The following is an 18,988-nucleotide window of genomic DNA, read 5'->3' as shown; positions in this document are numbered from 1 at the left end:
AGGCTGCTTCTGCCATGAATAAAATGTTCAACTGATCATTTGGTGTCACTTCACCTAAATTTAGTCCGAGGGAATTCTGAATTCACCATGACCCCTCCCTGGTCTGTCCAGCACGGGTCGTGACAGGGGGACAGTTCCAAGAATAGTCTCCTTAAAATCTTGAGAATGCTTGACATCTAAATCTGTATCCTGACTACTTGTATGAGCATCTCTGCTTTATTCATTGTCCCAGACCAGTGATGACATTATTTTCCTGATACAAATAATTTCATAAGTCAGTATATGCTCCTGTTCTGTTAAGCTATTTGTGTTAAGAAATTTCAGCCTGAAAAAGGGTGCTCTGGGTAGCCTGGAAGAGAGAACAACTGTTGTGGTTTAACCCCAGCCAGCAACTAAGCACCATGCAGCTGCTCACTCACTTCCCCCCCACCCAGTGGGATGGGGGAGAGAATCAGGAAGAGAAGTAAAACTCGTGGGCTGAGATAAGAACAGTTTAATAGAACAGAAAAGAAGAAACTAATAATGATAATGATAACACTAATAAAATGACAACAGTAATAATAAAAGGATTGGAATATACAAATGATGCACAATACAATTTCTCACCACCTGCCGATCGACGCCCAGTTAGTCCCCGAGCGGTGATCCCCCACTGCCCCCACTCCCCCCAGTTTATATACTAGACATGACATCACATGGTATGGAATACCCTGTTGGCCACTTTGGGTCAGCTGCCCTGGCTGTGTCCTCTCCTAAACTTCTTGTGCCCCTCCAGCTTTCTTGCTGGCTGGGCATGAGAAGCTGAAAAATCCTTGACATTAGTCTAAACACTACTAGCAACAACTGAAAACATCAGTGTTATCAACATTCTTCTCATACTGACCTCAAAACATAGCACTGTACCAGCTACTAGGAAGACAATTAACTCTATCCCAGCTGAAACCAGGACAACAACTTAGAAGTTTAAAGCAGGCAAGTTTATTTATAATAATAAACACACTGTGTGTGTGGTCTGATTTAAATAAATAAAAGACTTTGAGAAAAAGCTTTCTGTTCATATATTTAAATAGTTTCCTATTTTTACTGTTCAGTCTGATGGTGACACTGTTCAGGGGGGCAGTGATTCACTTTTGTACATCCTTTTGTGTTCCCGAGTTCTGTAATTCCTGAATAAAATTTTGAAGTGTTTTAAAGGTGACTTAAATTAAAACCAAATTAAGCTAAATCAGTTTTAAGCATGCTGCCATCAATACCTTTAATGCAGTAGCTGCATAAGTTGGTTACATTAATATTAAATAGCTTAAAGCACAGAATACACAAATTAAGAGTCTTTTGTTAACATCTTTGTTTTTAACACTAGGAATAAATCATACAGTGGTCTACAGAAAGTTAGGTCTATTTTGTCCTTTTCGGGATATTGTCACGAAAACTTTGCACCTGGCCCGTGCCAACCAAGGAGAGAGAGGCTAGATCACAAAGTATAGAATTACAAGAGTAACTTTTTTATTCATGCTCATGAGGTGTCCCATTCAATTTGAGGCACCCTGAATGCAGTTTTACACATGGTTCTTACACCTTTCAAGCATTCAGGTACAACATGATTTGACCAATCACTACTTAACACACACACACTACTGTTTTGCAAAGCAACTATAATTCTATGGCATCATCATCCACCTGCTTCTTTCTTGATCTATATGTCCTTGGAGTTGGTCTTGCTACAGTTAGTTATCTATGATGCCAGACAATGGGAGGGTTTCACAGAGGTGTTAGAGGGGCTAGGATGCTGGCGTTATCTTGGTAGTCCAGGGTATCCTTTATTCTTCAGGATGGGGGCTGTCCTAGCAATGAGCTAGGGTCTTTCAGTCATGCTTATTTAACCATGACTATGCAGTATACAATGTAAGCTCTCTCACGCTCTCTTTCATACAATTTCATACTATAAAGACTAATTGGTACAATAGTTAGGGAATGAGATTTTCCTAATAATACAGAGATTGTGTTTTTAAGCTTGAGAAAGTAGAAGTATTTCTAAATGCTTTCATTCTACATCTGATAATACATAATAATATAATACATAAACATAATAATGTTTACTGTACTTAAAGATCAACTTCTGTTTAATATATGTATTTTTCATATCTCCCTTCCCACCTTCACCCTCCTTGTATTTTACCTTGGATGTTGTATATTCTGGAACACCCTTCTTTTCTCTGTATTTTGGTGTTCTTTTTGATTTATTTGCTTTTGTGTATTATGTAAAGTGCAATAAATCTCTTGAATGGCAGCAAATAATCTGTTATATATGTGGTTTAGGGCAGGGAGATACAGACTGCTATATATTTATTTTGAGAAGCAGGTAGTTTTTGGTGATCTTAAAATATTAAATTGGGACAAAACTCAGTCTCCAAGACTAAGGTTTTCCTTTTTCTCTGTTAGGAAACAATACAAAAACTTAAACACATCTATAAGTAGCAAAATGTGGGGTTTTGGTGTTTTTTTTTCCAAATTTAATCAGAACTATATCTTATCAGAAGCACTTTCAGGAGGCATTTTACTTGCTTTGGTGTTAACATATCTGAGGCTTAACAGAAGTTCTAACTTGTATTTTCCATCAAGTACTCTAGCACACTGTAGAGTTTGGGCAATTATGGTAGTATGGTGTTGTCAGGTGTCGTGGTTTAAACCCAGAGGGCAACAAGGCACCAGGAAGCCACTCACTCACTCCTCCCCACCCCCGGCCCCCAAGGGATGAGGAGAAAATACAAAGAAAAGCTCGTGGGTCGAGACAAGGACAGGGAGGGATCACTCACCACTTATGGTCACGGGCAAAAGACAGGCTCAACTTGGGGAAGAAACAAAATCAATTTAATTTACTACAAATCAAATCAAAACAAGGATACTGAGAAGTAAAACCAAACCTTAGAACACCTTCCCCCCACTCCTCCCTTCTTCCCAGGCACAGCTTCACTCCTGAATTCTCTACCTCCTCCCCCCAGCAGCGCAGGGGGACGGGGAATGGGGGTTGCAGTCAGTTTGCCACACATTGTCTCTTGCCGCTCCTTCCTCCTCAGGGGGAGGACTCCTCACACTCTCCCCCTGCTCCAGCGTGGGGTCCCTCCCACGGGAGACAGTCCTTCACAAACTTCTCCGGCATGAGTCCTTCCCACGGGCTGCAGTTCTTCATGAACTTCCCTGGCGTGGGTCCTTTCCGCGGGCCGATCTTCAGTCACAGACTGCTCCAGCGCGGGCTTTCCCATGGAGTCACGGCCATCTTCGGGGGCATCCACCTGCTCCGGCGTGGGCTCCTCCACAGGCTGCAGGTGGGCATCTGCTCCCCTGCTCACCTCCATGGGCTGCAGGGGGACAGCCTGCCATCTCACCACGGGCTGCAGGGGCATCACCTCCTTTGGTGCACTTCCTTCCCCTCCTTCTTCACTGCCCTCGGTATCTGCATAGGTGTTCCTCTCACATTCCAATCCTACTACTCACTGCAGCTTCCCCTTCTTAAATCTGTTGTCCCAGAGGTGCTACCACCGTCACTGATTGGGTCGGCCTTGGCCAGAGGTAGGTCCGACTCGGAGCCGGGGAAGCTTCTAGCAGCTTCTCACAGGAGCTACCTGTATACGGAAGGGTTAAAAGATGGGATTTTGGTCCGTGGATGAACACTGGGGGAGAGATAGATAGCTGAGGAAAATGCAGTCAGCACAGAAAATGGATGGTTTGTTGCCTGTTGCTTGGAATGCTGACCACAGAGATAAGAGAGCTGAGCAATACTGGGGGAGGACGGGCAGCAGGCTGTTGCACAGCACAGCTGTGTGCATGATCGTCGCGTGACTGCTGGATGATGACAATATGCCACATGTACAAAGCCCATGAACCAATAGACAGGGTGGCTATGGCTCGTGCAGCACGCCTGGCCAGCGAGCGCATGCATCATAGGCTCCCTATGTTATAATCGAGGCGTGTTTTGGCACCCGCTGGCTACGTGTGCTGAAACCCGTTCCTCTGCAAATGTATAAATACCAGAATTTTCTGAAGAGCATTGGGCTGGTGTACGGTGAGGCCACCGTTGCCTCCGTGGGGACGCCCACGTAAAGCTGGCACCTACCGATTGCTGGGCTGAGCTCGCGGCGCAAGACGGCACAAGAATGTACGGATGGTCCATCTTCCTCACAGTCCTCGGGTCGGTATGTTAACTTGCTTTACAAGATACCCTTAGCATAACGCACATCTGTAGTTAATAAATGCTTGCTTTTTCCCTTTATAGTCAGTGTGTGTGTGTTCGCCTGAGGAGATTGAAGTAGACGGACGCCTGTAATCTTGAGAGCAGACAACAGACGACCCTTTATTGCTAAAACACACACATACTTATAGTCACATATTCTGCAAAGTCACTGTACACGCGCACAAGCATAAAATATGATTGGTTATATCAACACTGTACACGCGCATAAACATAAGATATAATTGGTTATACTAACTCTGTACACGTGCATAAACATAAGACATAATTGGTTATACCAACTAAAACATGCAAAACTTGTCTCAGTCTAATTGGTCAAGATAAACTGCCGAATTGAGGTTCTTTGTGCCAAGTTCCCTTTATCATGGAATGCGCACCTGTGTTCTTCTAATTGGTATCTTTCTTTTTTTGTCTTCTTGTTTATTCTGTTCAAGGTCTTCTAAAGGCCTCTGGAATGCTCTTGCGACCGATGTTAGCTAAATATGTGTCCACAATTCCCCCTTTTTTGTTTTTTGTCAATCAACACAGCCTTACTTGATCCATCAATTAATTCCTAAACACATTGCAACATACAAGGCACACAAATTAAAATACAAAAACCCCACTATGAGATAAATCAAAACTATCTGAACCTATGATTTAAGACTACACCAATCTGTCTTGTTCCGCGAACTCAGCCCAGCAATCGGTAGGTGCCAGCTTTATGTGGGCGTCCCCACAGAGGCAACGATGGCCTTGCCGTACACCAGCCCGATGCTCTTCGGAAAATCCCGGTATTTGTACATTTGCAGAGGAATGGATTTCAGCACACGTGGCCAGCGGGTGCCAAAATTCGCCTCGGTTGAACATGGGGAGCCTATGACGCATGCGCTCACTGGCCAGGCGTGCTGCACGAGTCATAGCCATCCTGTCTAATTGGTTCATGGGCTTTGCGATGCGGTTGTAATGCACAGAGAATCTTGACCTGTTATGTTGGCCAAGGGGACCTACAAGATCTATGAACACAATTAATTAAACACAGTAAAAGCAACATTATACCTAATAAAATACATAAGAATAAAAGACACACAAAAAGAGGTTTGATTAATAGCTTTAGCCACTGTCACCCAAACATTCTTACTGTCCCACGGTGTTAAACGATGTGGATCAATCACCGGTGTCACTGTCATGCTGCTTACTACAGTCAGTGTGTTCCATATCAATCTCAGCATAAGGTTTCGTCCACTTAGTTGGAATCCACTTTGGCCCATTTTCTGTAATGACACAAGCATAACCTCGGCCCCACGTTATTACTTTAAAAGGTCCTTCCTATTGCTGACGCTCAATATTTTTAACCCAGACTTTCCACCCATTATCAATATTTTGAATCCCACTATTCATTGTTTGAAAATGCCGAACTACAGGGGGAACAACTGACTCTCCACGCAAGGTCAAAAAATTCATCACATATATTGCTTTCATGAGTCTATTTGAAGGAGATTCCCCTGTTTTTTGTTTTTCCAAAAAATCTTTTAATACTTTATGAGTACGTTCAATTATAGCTTGACCTGTGGGAGAATGAGGAATGCCGGTAATATGAGTAACTCCCCATTGCTGAAAAAATTCCTGAGTCCGTTGTGCTATAAAACATGGTCCGTTATCTGTTTTATCTGGGCCGGGACACCCATTACTGCAAATGCTTGTCGTAAGTGTGTTTGTAGATGTCGACTTGTTTCGCCCGCAAGTGCTGTGGCCCATATCATCAAGGAATATGTATCAACAGAAACATGAACATAACACAATTTTCCAAAAGCTGGTACATGAGTCACATCAGTCTGCCACAATTGCAAGGATCGCAGACCCCTAGGATTTACAGCGCCATCTCCGTGTCCAGATAATTTCTGGCACTCAGCACAGGATTGAATGATGGCTTTGGCATCTGCTATAGAAATTTGAAACTGTTTGGCTAATACTTTCGCTGGTTGGTGGAAAAAACTATGAGCTCCACGTGCCTGTAGAAGTTTATTGGGGGGTGGCCCAGTCCATACAGGATTAGCTAGTAAATCAGCTCGTTTATTCCCTTCTGTGATCCATCTAGGCAAACTGGTGTGACTTCGCACATGCATTATATAATAACACTTTGTCCGTTGGTTTAACAGAAATAGCAACATCTTAAATTTTTCAAACAATGTGATGTTATCAATTTCTTTCAAATAAGCCCGTCTCAAGCGTTTTACTACACCTACCACATATAAAGAATCAGCAATAATATTGACCTCAACATCCTGCCACTTTTTAAATACTTCTATTACAGCTTGAAGTTCCACCACTTGGGGGGAGCCTTCACATGTGACAATGTGATTTTTCCATACCTGACCTTCTTTCCAAACTACTACTGCCTTTCCTGTTTTTCCACTGCCATCCGTAAATACTGTAGGACCATCAGTAGCTAACTCTGCACACAATTCTTTTTCTTCTAGTTGTATATTTTGTAGCAAGGTAAACATTTTGTGTGCAGGAAGATGAATATCTCTCTTTCCTTCGAAATCTGCAAAAGCAATTTGTAAAGTTAGACTATTCTGTAGACACCATTGTAAATATCCTTGAGTCAAAGGAACAACAATCGTGTGTGGTTCTTGTCCACAAATCTCAATAATCCGATTTAAATTCGAGAAAATATGGTTTTTCGGGCCTGATGAGCTAAAAAGATCCATTCTATTATTAACAAGTCTTTGTGACTCCCCTCCCATTGATATATGATCCCGAGGGGTTGTTTTTTCTCGGTTTAAAATGCTAAGATTAACGTCAAGATTTTCTTTAATCCTAAAAGCCTGACTCTGGGATATTATATCTGCTATCTGTTGTAATGCTTGTTTACCTTGAGGGGTCAATTGTCGAGGTGCCGTTAAGGTAGTGTCGCCTCGTAACATTTCAAATAAAGGGGTCAAAAGCTCATTATCTATTCCCAACAGCGTTCGAACCCAATTGATTGTCCCCAGTAATTTTTGCACATCATTCAATGTTTCAATCTTGTCTGTAATTTCCAGTTTTTGTGGAACTATAGTTTTTTCTAAAATCTTCCAGCCTAAATATTTCCATGGTTGCATTTTTTGTACCTTTTCTGGTGCTATTTTTAAACCAAAATCAGACAATTGTGTAGTCAATTCTTTGAGCTTTTCGGATAACTCTCTTTTCCCTGCTATCAAGATATCATCCATATAGTGATAAATAATCAAGTCTGGATTTTGTTGTCTAAACCCTTTTAGAGCTTGGGATACATAGGATTGGCATATGGTTGGAGAATTTTTCATTCCTTGTGGCAGAACTACCCAATGATAACGTTCCATGGGTTCCTGTTTGTTTATGGTGGGGATAGAAAAGGCAAATTTTTCCGCATCTTTCGGGTCTAAATATATTGTAAAAAACCAATCCTTTAAATCAATAACCAAAATGTTCCATCCTTGTGGAATCATAGTAGGCGTGGGTAACCCTAATTGAAGGGCTCCCATATTTTCCATTACTTCATTTATTTTTTCTTAAATCATGCAACAGTCTCCATTTCCCAGATTTTTTTGGAATGACAAAAACTGGTGTATTCCAAGGGCTCGTGGTATTCACCAAGTGCCCCTGTTCCAATTGCTCCTGTACTAACTGTTTCAGGATGGCGACCTTATATTCAGTCAGCGGCCATTGATCTACCCAAACCGGTTCCTCTGTTTTCCATTTCAGTTTTAGGCATGGTCGCCCGTCAATGGCCGCGCCACAAAATTGTCTCCCGTACTAAGCACACATCCCATTTGACTTAATGCATCCCTGCCTATCAGGTTCATAGGGATATTGGTTACATAAGGTTTGATATAAGAAACTGAATTTTGACAAATCAATTGAATCATATATTTGCTTTGTCGAGTTTTTGATAATCCTCCCACACCGAACAGTTTCGAATCCATCTCAGAAAGCTCCCAAGTAACAGGCCAGTCCTCCCACGACAGAACCGTTACATCTGCTCCAGTATCCACTAATGCTTGTAATTTTATTTTTTCTGGCCTGTTCTTTGCATTTTGTAACTCTATTGATATACTGGGTTTTGTTTTATTGATCTCCATTGACCACATAATTTGAGCTTCTAATCCCGTAGATCCAAACCCTGCATTGCCACGCTGCTGATTAACCTTACATGGTACATTTGCTTTAAAAGGGACTAGCTGTGCAATTCTGCTTCCTTCCTGTATCGATACTGGTGGAGATGGCGTCCAAATCATAGCATAAATGCGACCTGTGTAGTCCGCATCAATCACCCCGGGAAGCACAAAAATTCCTTGTAGTGTTATACTAGACCGTCCCAACAACAGGGCACTAAGCCCATTACCCAATGGTCCTTGTGCGTTTACTGGCACACGGTGTACCTGAGAGTTCCATAGGGAGATGGTTTCTATTGTTGAGACATCCACTCCGGCACTTCCAGCTGTTCGGGCTGGCAGTTCTGCCAGACATCCTTCTTGGCGCCGTTCCGGGATCCTTTCGGAGCTGTTGGGGTCATCGCACCGCTCCTCGCGCTCTTCTTGTAGTTTCCCGGCGATGGGGTACCTCGAGGTGGCAGAGCTACACCTTCACTTGTGAAACGAGATCTACACTGGTTAGCATAATGTCTCCCTTTATGACAACGAAGGCATATATTAGGCCCAACTTCCAGTTTGTTTCGCCCCTCTTTACACTGAAATTGCAAATGTCCCGGTTGTCCACATTTATAGCATTTCTTAACATTTTTTTGTATCCATTCGCATGGCTACAGCAAAAGCATTGGCCATTAATGCAGTTTTATGCTCCAAAGACCCAACTTTGTTACAGGCCTCTATCATATCTACTAGCGTCACTCTTCCTGGCATCGATTGTAGTATTTTTTTACAGTCTGGATTTGCATTTTCCACGGCCAATTTTATTATCAATGCTTCTTTGGCATCAACATTATCTATTTGCTTTTCAATAGCATCTCGCAGACGATCATAAAGGACATATAAGGTTCCGTATTACCCTGCCTTATACTTGTAAATGATTGTTGTGGCTTTCCGGCTTTCAGGCAAGGTTACCATTGCCTTCAGAGCTAAGGAAAGCTGATTCTTGTAATGCTTCCACCGGTAGCCTTGCTTGCCTATTAACATCTGCAAAGTCACCAGTCCCCATCATTTGTGCAGAAGTGATCATATACCGCGGATCTCCTTCTGGGCGGTCCAAATTTCTTAGTGCTGCTAAATCACATAATTCTGCCCATTTCACCTTCCATAATAGACGCTGAGTCGGGGTTAAAATCATTGTAGCCAATTGTGTACAGTCAAAGCCCATTAAAATTTGACCAGAAAATATATTCTCCAATAACGCCTGACTAAACGGAGCAGACAGTCCATTAGCCATTACTGTTTTCCGTACTTCTTTTATTAATCCCAATTGAAAGGTTGCCACACGTTTGGGGCATTCTGCCTGACTGTAACTGGAAAAGCCACAGGATTTAGACCTTCGGTTAACATTTTATCATTTATGTCCTTCCATCGCTTTTTTATAGCTTCTCCTGGGGATGTATCTGCCTCATAGGGAGGTGCAGAGGGGATAGGTCTCTGCTCGAGAGGCAGGTTGCTTAAAAGTTGATCGTTGCCTCCATTAATGACATCTCCCTCGGTGTTTAATTGCTCATCGCTGTCCGAATTATTTACCACCTCGCCACACACACTTTTCTCTTTTTCCGGGGTATTTTCAATTCAAATTTTTACAGCAGCAGCCACCTCCTTTTCTGCCTTAAGGGCTTTCAGTGTTTCCAGCACCAGTCTCCACGTAGCGGAGATTTTCTGAGCCTTCACGTCCCCACGAGATACGAAGTCCCAAATTACTTTTCCCATTTCTTCCCAATTTTTAATTTCAAAGACTTCTACATTCGAAGTGGGGGCACCATGGTCCTTAAGCCACTTCAGCATCATACGTAAAGTATTTGAATCATATTTAACTCCTCTCACGGAGAGGATATGCGAAAGCATTTGTACAATTGCCCCTTCTTCCGCAGACATCTGGGCACCCATTTTAATCCTTCTAGCCGCTCACCTTACTTCCAAACGAGCAGGGTGATTGATCTCCCGGGAGAAAGTTGTCCGCTCAGTCCAGCTGGCTAGACGATCGTTCTGCTAGAGTCTCCTCCGGACGCACTTCCAGCAATTCCAGCGTTTTCTCGGCCCGCAATCACGTCGGGGTCACCATTTGAGGAGATTGAAGTAGACGGACGCCTGTAATCTTGAGAGCAGACAACAGACGACCCTTTATTGCTAAAACACACACATACTTATAGTCACATATTCTGCAAAGTCACTGTACACGCGCACAAGCATAAAATATAATTGGTTATACTAACTCTGTACATGCGCATAAACATAAGACATAATTGGTTATACCAACTAAAACATGCAAAACTTGTCTCAGTCTAATTGGTCAAGATAAACTGCCGAATTGAGGTTCTTTGTGCCAAGTTCCCTTTATCGTGGAATGCGCACCTGTGTTCTTCTAATTGGCATCTTTCTTTTTTAGTCTTGTTTATTCTGTTCAAGGTCTTCTAAAGGTGTCTGGAATGCTCTTGCAACCGATGTTAGCTAAATATGTGTCCACATTCGCCTTCTTGGGTATCCTCGAAACCACCCTAAAACAGGTACAGAGCCAGACTTGCTCTGAGCCTCTCTGTTCCCCTGCATGTCCATAAGCGTGCTGGAAATTTCTGGACAACAGGCTTTCAACCACGCCTTGGGGAAGGGAGAGGCCACTCCCAAAGGGAAAATTGGGTTAAATCATTAAAAAAACCCAACCCAAAAACTCTTGAAATAAAAAATGAGCAATCTTATAGCTCGCTGCCTTGAAGCACCAGGGGAAGCATTCCTTGATGGCTAGCACAAGCTATCCAAGTGCTTCAAGTCCTGATGTCTCCAACCCTCCTCCTGATGGGGAATATTTATTCTGTGTTGACAGAAGTGTGCTCTGGGTTGGGAGCTAATATTAATTATATGACAAACACATCCTTGGGCAGTGATTTGCATGCGGCCTTACATCAAGCAACTTAAGGTCCTATAAAAGAGGAGTGGAGCTCCCTGCTGCATATTGAATGAATCCAAGCATGATATTTGACTGCTGTGACCTTCGGGAAGGTCTGAGCACATTTCCAGCCACTGCACGCCCAAGCAGGTGACTGGCTTTGTGGATGCAGCTGGCACAGACCTGGCAGCCCATCCCAATGGGGCTGTTCAGATAGTTTGGAGAACCTCTTGTGAAATACTCATGGGGGATGCAACGGTACACAGTTTCACACCCTAGGAGGCTGCCTACAGCTTTATCATCTGCAAAGATCAGTTGGTGCCTCATCCCGCTGCATACTCCCCAGTGTGACTCTCTAACTTGCAGGCTGATTTATGGAGCATGTCTTGCTTTTCTCAGTAAAAATTATAAACAGCACCAAAAAAAAGAAAAAGAAAAGTGACCGAGTCTCTTCACTTTGGGCTTTGCCATCATAAGTGACAGGTAAAAGGCCAGATGGGAAAATACCTGCTGAGAATGAAGGAAGATCTACTAAACAGAGATCTATCTCAATTCCCCATGAGGTTATCAATGCTTTGGTAATCAGAGTATGAAAATAACATATTGTCAGAGCCAGGTGCCAGCAGAGAAATAGCCCAGCTATACAGGGCCTCGTAAAGAAACAAATCTGGCATGTTTGGAGTGGCCTAGCCAAGGGATATCTGATCCCAGAGCTGTCTCTTATTTTGCTTATTCATTTCATTACCCATGGTTGCCTTTGACTGCCAGAAGACAAGGAAACAGCACCGTGAAATCCTCTGGCTCAAGGGGATCGGCATGGAGATGTTCAGGAAATCTTATGATTTTCCCCCTGTCCAAAAAATACATAAATTCTGATTTCTCAAAACCAAAACTTGCCTTGGGAAATAGTTGGGTTTGATGGATTTCCCAACTAAAAAGTAATTGTTTCCAATACCTTTTGGAATTGTAAAACTAAGGGTCTCTGACTTCTTTCAGTGCTCACTTAGAAATGCAACCCCAGGGTAACAGAAATGTTTGAGGCAAGAGCAGAGCAGTCTGCAACGACAGGAGAGAAATACTTCGATTGTGCCAAACCAGTCTTGAAGGATTATTATTCCTGTTCTAGCCCAATCTGGAATAGACGTTTTGTTTGTTTTCTTCTTCTTTTCTTTTTTCTTTTTCTTTTTTCTATCTTTGTGGTGGGTTGACCCTGGCTGGGTGCCAGGTGCTCACCAAAGCCGCTCTATCACTCCCCCTTCTCAGCTGGAGAGGGGGGAGAAAATATAACAAAAGACTCGTGGGTCAAGATAAGGACAGTTTAATAAAGTGAAAGCAAAGGTCACGCGCAAAAGCAAAGAAAAACAAATGATGTTATTCTCTACTTCCCATCAGCAGGCGATGTCTGGCCACTTCCTGGGAAGCAGGGCTTCAGTACGCGTAGTGGTTGCTCCGGAAGACAAAAAAAAAAAAATGCCCCCCCTTCCGTCTCCCTTTACTTAGCTTTTATATCTGAGCTGACGTCATATGGTATGGAATATCTGTTTGGTTAGTTTAGGTCAGCTGTCCTGGTTATGTCCCCTCCCAAGATCTTGCCCTGCCCCAGCCTGCCATTGAGGGAGGGGGCAAAAATGTCGGGGAGACAGCCTTGATGCTGTGCCAGCGCTGCTCAGCAGTAGCCAAAACACTGGTGTGTTATCAACACCTCTCTAGCTACTGATGCAGAGCACAGCGCTACGAGGGCTGCTATGGGGAGAATTAACTCCATCTCAGCCAGACCCAATACAATCTCCACCCCTTATTCCATACCATTTGCGTCATGCTCAGGTCCCACATAATTTAATACACATGTCTTCTAACCACGCCATTGTATTTAATTCTCATTACTGAAATCCCTTCTTACCAACACTTACAACTGAAACTACATACTTAAACCACTTTTATACCCAACATACAGATTTATACATTCTTATTAATTACTATCCCCTGTCCTTTAACAGATAGATATTCCATGGGCTTCTTCCACTCCTCCAGATGTTCACCCACAGCTTATGACTTGGGCCCCATCCGTCAAGATGAGTGGTCAGGACAGGAGAAGCAGTATGTTCGATCGTTGGGCACCAACACCGGCTTGGTTTGGGTCACCATTGCACTTGTCTGGTTCCCTGCGAAGTTCACTCCTCTGCAGTTCAGGTCATTCCTGCTACATTACTTCCTACAACATACAACTCACATCACAGATTATTTTTCCCTCAAGGTTAAATGTCCTTGAGGCACACACCAGGTCTCCCCATCCTTCCGTATTACCCACCAAGTACACCCAGGTCCTTGAGCAAAGACAATCCCACGAATGGGTTTGCTTTTTCCCATGGGAGGAGAAATCCACACCCCCTTCCCCAGCCACTTCCCCATGTGTACTACGGGGACCTTATCTCCTCCCACAGTATGTAAGGGTTTTGTTTGGGCAGGACCAGGACGGTTAGCAGATCCTCTGGTGTTAACTAGCCAAGTGGCTTCTGCTAAATTTGTATCCCAATGCTTCCATGTCCCATTGCCTAGCGCTCTCAACATAGTCTTTAACAGTCCATTATAGCTCTCAATTTTTCCAGATGCTTGCAGGTGATAGGGGATGTGGTACACCCACTCAATGCCGTGTTTCTTTGCCCAGGAGCTTATGAGGTTATTTCGGAAATGAGTCCCATTGTCTGATTCAATTCTTTCTGGGGTACCATGTCGCCATAGAATTTGCCTTTCGAGGCCTAAGATGGTGTTTCGGGCAGTGGCATGGTTTACAGGGTATGTTTCTAGCCAACCAGTAGTTGCTTCCACCATCGTGAGTATGTAGCGCTTGCCTTGGCGTGTTCGTGGCAGTGGTCCAATGTAGTCAATTTGCCAGGCCTCGCCATATCGAAAACCCAGCCAGCGCCCTCTGTTCCAGGGAGACTTTACTCTGGTGGCTCGTTTGATTGCAGCACATGTTTCACATTCATGAGTGACCTGTGTGATGGCTTCCATGGTCAGGTCCACCCCTCGATCACGAGCCCACCTATATGTTGCATCTCTCCCTAGATGCCCTGATGTCTCATGGGCCCATCGAGCTACAAATAGCTCACCCTTACGCTCCCAGTCCAGGTCCACCTGAGCTACTTCTATTTTGGCAGCCTTGTCTACCTGTTCATTATTTCGATGTTCTTCAGTGGCATGGCTTTTGGGCATGTGAGCATCTACATGACGTACCTTTAGAGCCATGTGTTCTACACGGGCAGCAATGTCCTGCCACAATGCTGCTGCCCAGATGGGTTTACCCCTGCGTTGCCAATTGGTCTTCTTCCACTGCTGTAGCCACCCCCATAGGGCATTAGCCACCATCCAAGAGTCGGTATAGAGGTAGAGTACCGGCCACTTTTCTCGTTCAGCAATGTCTAGGGCTAGTTGGATGGCTTTCACTTCTGCAAACTGACTTGACTCGCCTTCTCCTTCAGTGGCCTCAACGACTTGTCGTGTGGGACTCCACACAGCAGCTTTCCACTTCCGATGGTTCCCTACCACACAACAGGATCCATCAGTAAACAAAGCATAATGCCTTTCGTCTTCTGATAACTCATTATATGGTGGTGCCTCTTGGGCACGAGGTACCTCCTCAAGCGTTGCTCCAAAATCTCTGCCTTCTGGCCAGTCCATGATCTCTTCCAGAATTCCTGGGCGGTTGGATTTCCCTAGTCGAGCTCGTTGCATGATCAATGCTATCCACTTACTCCATGTAGCGCTGGTTGCATGATGTGCAGAGGGGATGTTTCCTTTGAACATCCAGTGTAGCACAGGCAATCGTGGTGCCAAGAGGAGATATGCTTCTGTACCAACAACTTCGGAAGCGGCTCGAACCCCCTCGTATGCTGCTAGTATTTCTTTTTCAGTCGGGGTGTAGTGGGCTTCTGATCCTCGGTACCCCCGGCTCCAAAACCCTAATGGTCGACCTCGGGTTTCTCCTGGAGTTTTCTGCCAGAGGCTCCAGTTGAGACCATGCTCCCCAGCTGCAGTGTAGAGTACATTTTGTACATCTGGTCCTGTCCGGACAGGCCCAAGAGCTACTGCACGAGCTGTTTCCTGTCTGATATGCTCAAAGGCTTGTTGTTGTTCAGGGCCCCATTCAAAATAGTTCTTTTTCCGCGTTACTCGATAGAGAGGGCTCACAAGCTGACTATAACCTGGAATATGCATTCTCCAGAACCCCACAAGGCCTAGGAAATCTTGTGTTTCCTTCTTGTTAGCTGGTGGAGACATAGTTGCTATCTTGTTGACCACATCCATAGGGACATGACGGCGTCCATCCTGCCATTTTATTCCCAAGAACTGAATCTCCTGTGCAGGTCCCTTGACCTTGCTTTTCTTTATGGCAAAACCAGCTTTCAGAAGAATCTTAATTACTCTTTTTCCCTTCTCAAACACTTCTTCTTCTGCCTCGTTGCCCCACACGATGATGTCATCTATGTATTGTAAATGTTCAGGGGCATCGCCTTGTTCCAGTGCAGTTTGGATTAGTCCGTGGCAAATGGTAGGGCTGTGCTTCCACCCCTGGGGCAGTCGATTCCAGGTGTATTGGACACCTCTCCACGTGAAAGCAAACTGTGGCCTGCACTCTGCTGCCAAAGGAATGGAGAAAAATGCATTGGCAATATCAATTGTAGCATACCACGTGGCTGCCTTTGATGCCAGTTCATATTGGAGCTCTAACATGTCTGGTACAGCAGCACTCAGTGGTGGTGTCACTTCGTTCAGGCCACAATAGTCTACTGTTAACCTCCACCCTCCATCAGACTTTTGCACTGGCCATATAGGACTATGAAAAGGTGAATGAGTCTTGCTGATGACTCCTTGGCTCTCTAGTTGATGAATCAGCTCACGGATGGGAGCCAGGGAGTCTCGGTTTGTCCGATATTGCCGGCGGTGCACCGTCCTGGTAGCGATTGGCACCTGCTGTTCTTCAACTCGCAGCAATCCCACAATGAAGGGATCTTCCGAGAGGCCAGGCAGGGTAGATAGCTGTTTGATCTTCTCTGTGTTTACAGTGGCTACACCAAAAGCCCATCGGTACCCCTTTGGGTCCTTGAAGTACCCTCTCCTGAGGTAGTCTATGCCAAGGATACAAGGGGCCTCTGGGCCGGTCACAATGGGGTGCTTTTCCCACTTGTCCCCTGTCAAGCTCACCTCAGCCTCCAATATAGTCAATTCTTGGCATCCCCCTGTCACTCCAGAGATCCAGATGGGTTCTGTGCCCCTGTACCCTGATGGCACCAGCGTACACTGTGCACCAGTGTCTACCAAAGCCTTATACCTCTGTGGGTCTGATGTGCCAGGCCATTGAATCCACACAGTCCAGTATATCCGGTCATCCCTTCCCTTCTTCTGGCCGAAGGCAGGGACCCTCTATTGCTGTTCCTCATCAGAGTATTCACTGTCTGACCCTTGCGGTGCCAGACCAGAAGTCCCCTCACCAGAATCAAGGGAGGTGGTTTCAGTTCTTCTATGCCTGGAGGATTGCTGATTGCTTTCTTGGGCCTCTACAGCAACGACGCTGACAGCCTTCTTCTTGGGTGACCCCTTCTTAACAGCTGTCTTCCCTCTCAGTTCATGTACGCGGGCTTCCAACTTAAAGGTGGGTTCACCATCCCACTTCCTCATGTCCTCCCCTTGGTCACGCAGGAAGAACCAGAGTGTACCACGTGGCATACGCCTTGGGCTCCCTTTCCCTCTGACCGGAGCAGGAGAGGACTGATTTCTTGGAGCGTCCCTAACAGCCAAGGCACTGTCCTGTAGGGATGAGGAGACACAGAGATTTTCTTCAAAGTTTTGGAGCCAAGACGACACTTTCTCCACAGTTGGTGTTTCCATATCTGGGCAATACATTGCTGCCAAGCTGTTAGAATACGACGCTGGGGCACCTTGAATCACCTTTCTCCACATGGCCCGTGTGCACAGGACATCCTCTGGATCTTTGGAGACCTCCTCATCATCTAGATCACTGTAGATGACTTCCACCACTGCTAATTCTCTCAGGTACTGGATGCCTTCATCTGCGGTAGTCCACTTTTCTGAGGAATTCACAAGATCTTCCTTGAATGGATATCTTGCCCTCACACTTGAGAGGAGCCAGCTCCAGAGACTGCAAATTGCTGCTTCTTTTCCAATTCCTCTTTCAATTCCCCGGTTTCTAGCGAGGGATCCCAGCTGTTGGGCTTCCTTGCCTTCCAGTAGCTGACTGTCGGCCCCATTATCCCAGCATCGGAGCAGCCAGGCAGGGATCCGCTCACCTGGCTGGCGGCTGTAGTCTTTCCGCAAGTCCCGAAGTTCTGAGGAGGTCAGGGACTGGGTAGTTTCCGCTTCCTGTTTAAGTTCCCTCACTCCTTCCTCCAATTTCTTTATTGAAGGACCGGCTTCTAGATTAAGCCTTTCTTCTTCTTCTTCTTCCCTCACTAATCGATGGTATGGACCTGTTGATCTCCTTATCCATTGTTTCTTTTTCACTACTGGGGCAATTACTGTAGTTGTCGTTGTTGTTTGGGTCCCTATCTCGAGCATGGTGTCCTCAGATGCAGTCTGGGTCCCTGTCTCAACCGTGGTCCTCTGAGAGTGTTGGAACTATGGCTTGGTAGGCATAGGACAGGCCCCAGTACAGCGCAAGAAGCTGCTGGTTTTCATTGGGATAGGCAAGGCACCCCTCTACTCTATCAGGTGGCGCATCAGTTTGCCAGGGTTGCTTGCCTGTTGGGGTGTAAAGTCCCAGATTATGGGAGGTGATAACCGTCCTAGGAATCTGCCCAAATCCTTCCATATACCCTGCCACCCAGGGACCGGTCGCTTGAGGACACATTTCAGTATTGCCTCACCCGAAACTTGTCTTCTCTTATACCAGGATGAGACCAGATTCCACAATACCCGTAATACACCACCAGTATTAATTATTAGTATTGAACAGCTCACATAAGGGTGAACAAGGACGTCAGGAGCCTGCATAATAAAACCATTCACATCAATGCCCGGTAGGGAGAGGGAGATGTGTTCCCTCATCTCTTCCACAACATAGCTCCCACAGCACAGTAAAACCATCAGTGCCAGGACAAAGCACATAGCCATTATTTGCATTACCATGTTCCCAAACTCAGCAAAACAGAGATAAGCAAGCAGCCAACAAGCTCCGTGACCTGCACAGGAGCTTGCCACTTAATAACTAGCTAAGGCACGCTTAATGCAAAACTGCCGTTGTCGTGCCCCACGTTGGGTGCCAAAAAGGACTGTGGTGGGTTGACCCTGGCTGGGTGCCAGGTGCCCACCAAAGCCGCTCTATCACTCCCCCTCCTCAGCTGGACAGGGGGGAGAAAATATAACAAAAGGCTCGTGGGTCAAGATAAGGACAGTTTAATAAAGTGAAAGCAAAGGTCGCGCGCGAAAGCAAAGAAAAACAAATGATATTATTCTCTACTTCCCATCAGCAGGCGATGTCTGGCCACTTCCTGGGAAGCAGGGCTTCAGTACGCGTGGTGGTTGCTCCGGAAGACAAAAATGCCCCCCCTTCCATTTCCCTTTACTTAGCTTTTATATCTGAGCTGATGTCATATGGTATGGAATATCTGTTTGGTTAGTTTAGGTCAGCTGTCCTGGTCATGTCCCCTCCCAAGATCTTGCCCTGCCCCAGCCTGCCGTTGAGGGGGG

The 18,988-nt window shown here is 45.2% G+C and overlaps 1 long non-coding RNA gene across 1 annotated transcript; it reads right to left on the bottom strand.

Moving 5' to 3' along the window:
* Window positions 1–1,145: 1,145 nt before the first annotated feature.
* On the bottom strand, window positions 1,146–18,477 carry LOC121233024. Its single transcript, XR_005931827.1, has 4 exons — window positions 18,356–18,477; window positions 15,301–15,312; window positions 2,203–2,206; window positions 1,146–1,157 (listed from the first exon to the last, which is right to left on the bottom strand). It is a non-coding gene; the product is annotated as an uncharacterized LOC121233024 (long non-coding RNA).
* Between the last annotated feature and the right edge of the window lie 511 nt (window positions 18,478–18,988).

Source organism: Aquila chrysaetos (genome assembly GCF_900496995.4).
Source record: "Aquila chrysaetos chrysaetos chromosome W unlocalized genomic scaffold, bAquChr1.4 W_unloc_3, whole genome shotgun sequence".
In the NCBI taxonomy this organism is placed as follows: Eukaryota; Metazoa; Chordata; class Aves; order Accipitriformes; family Accipitridae; genus Aquila; species Aquila chrysaetos.
This window is presented reverse-complemented; position numbering and strand designations above follow the sequence as displayed.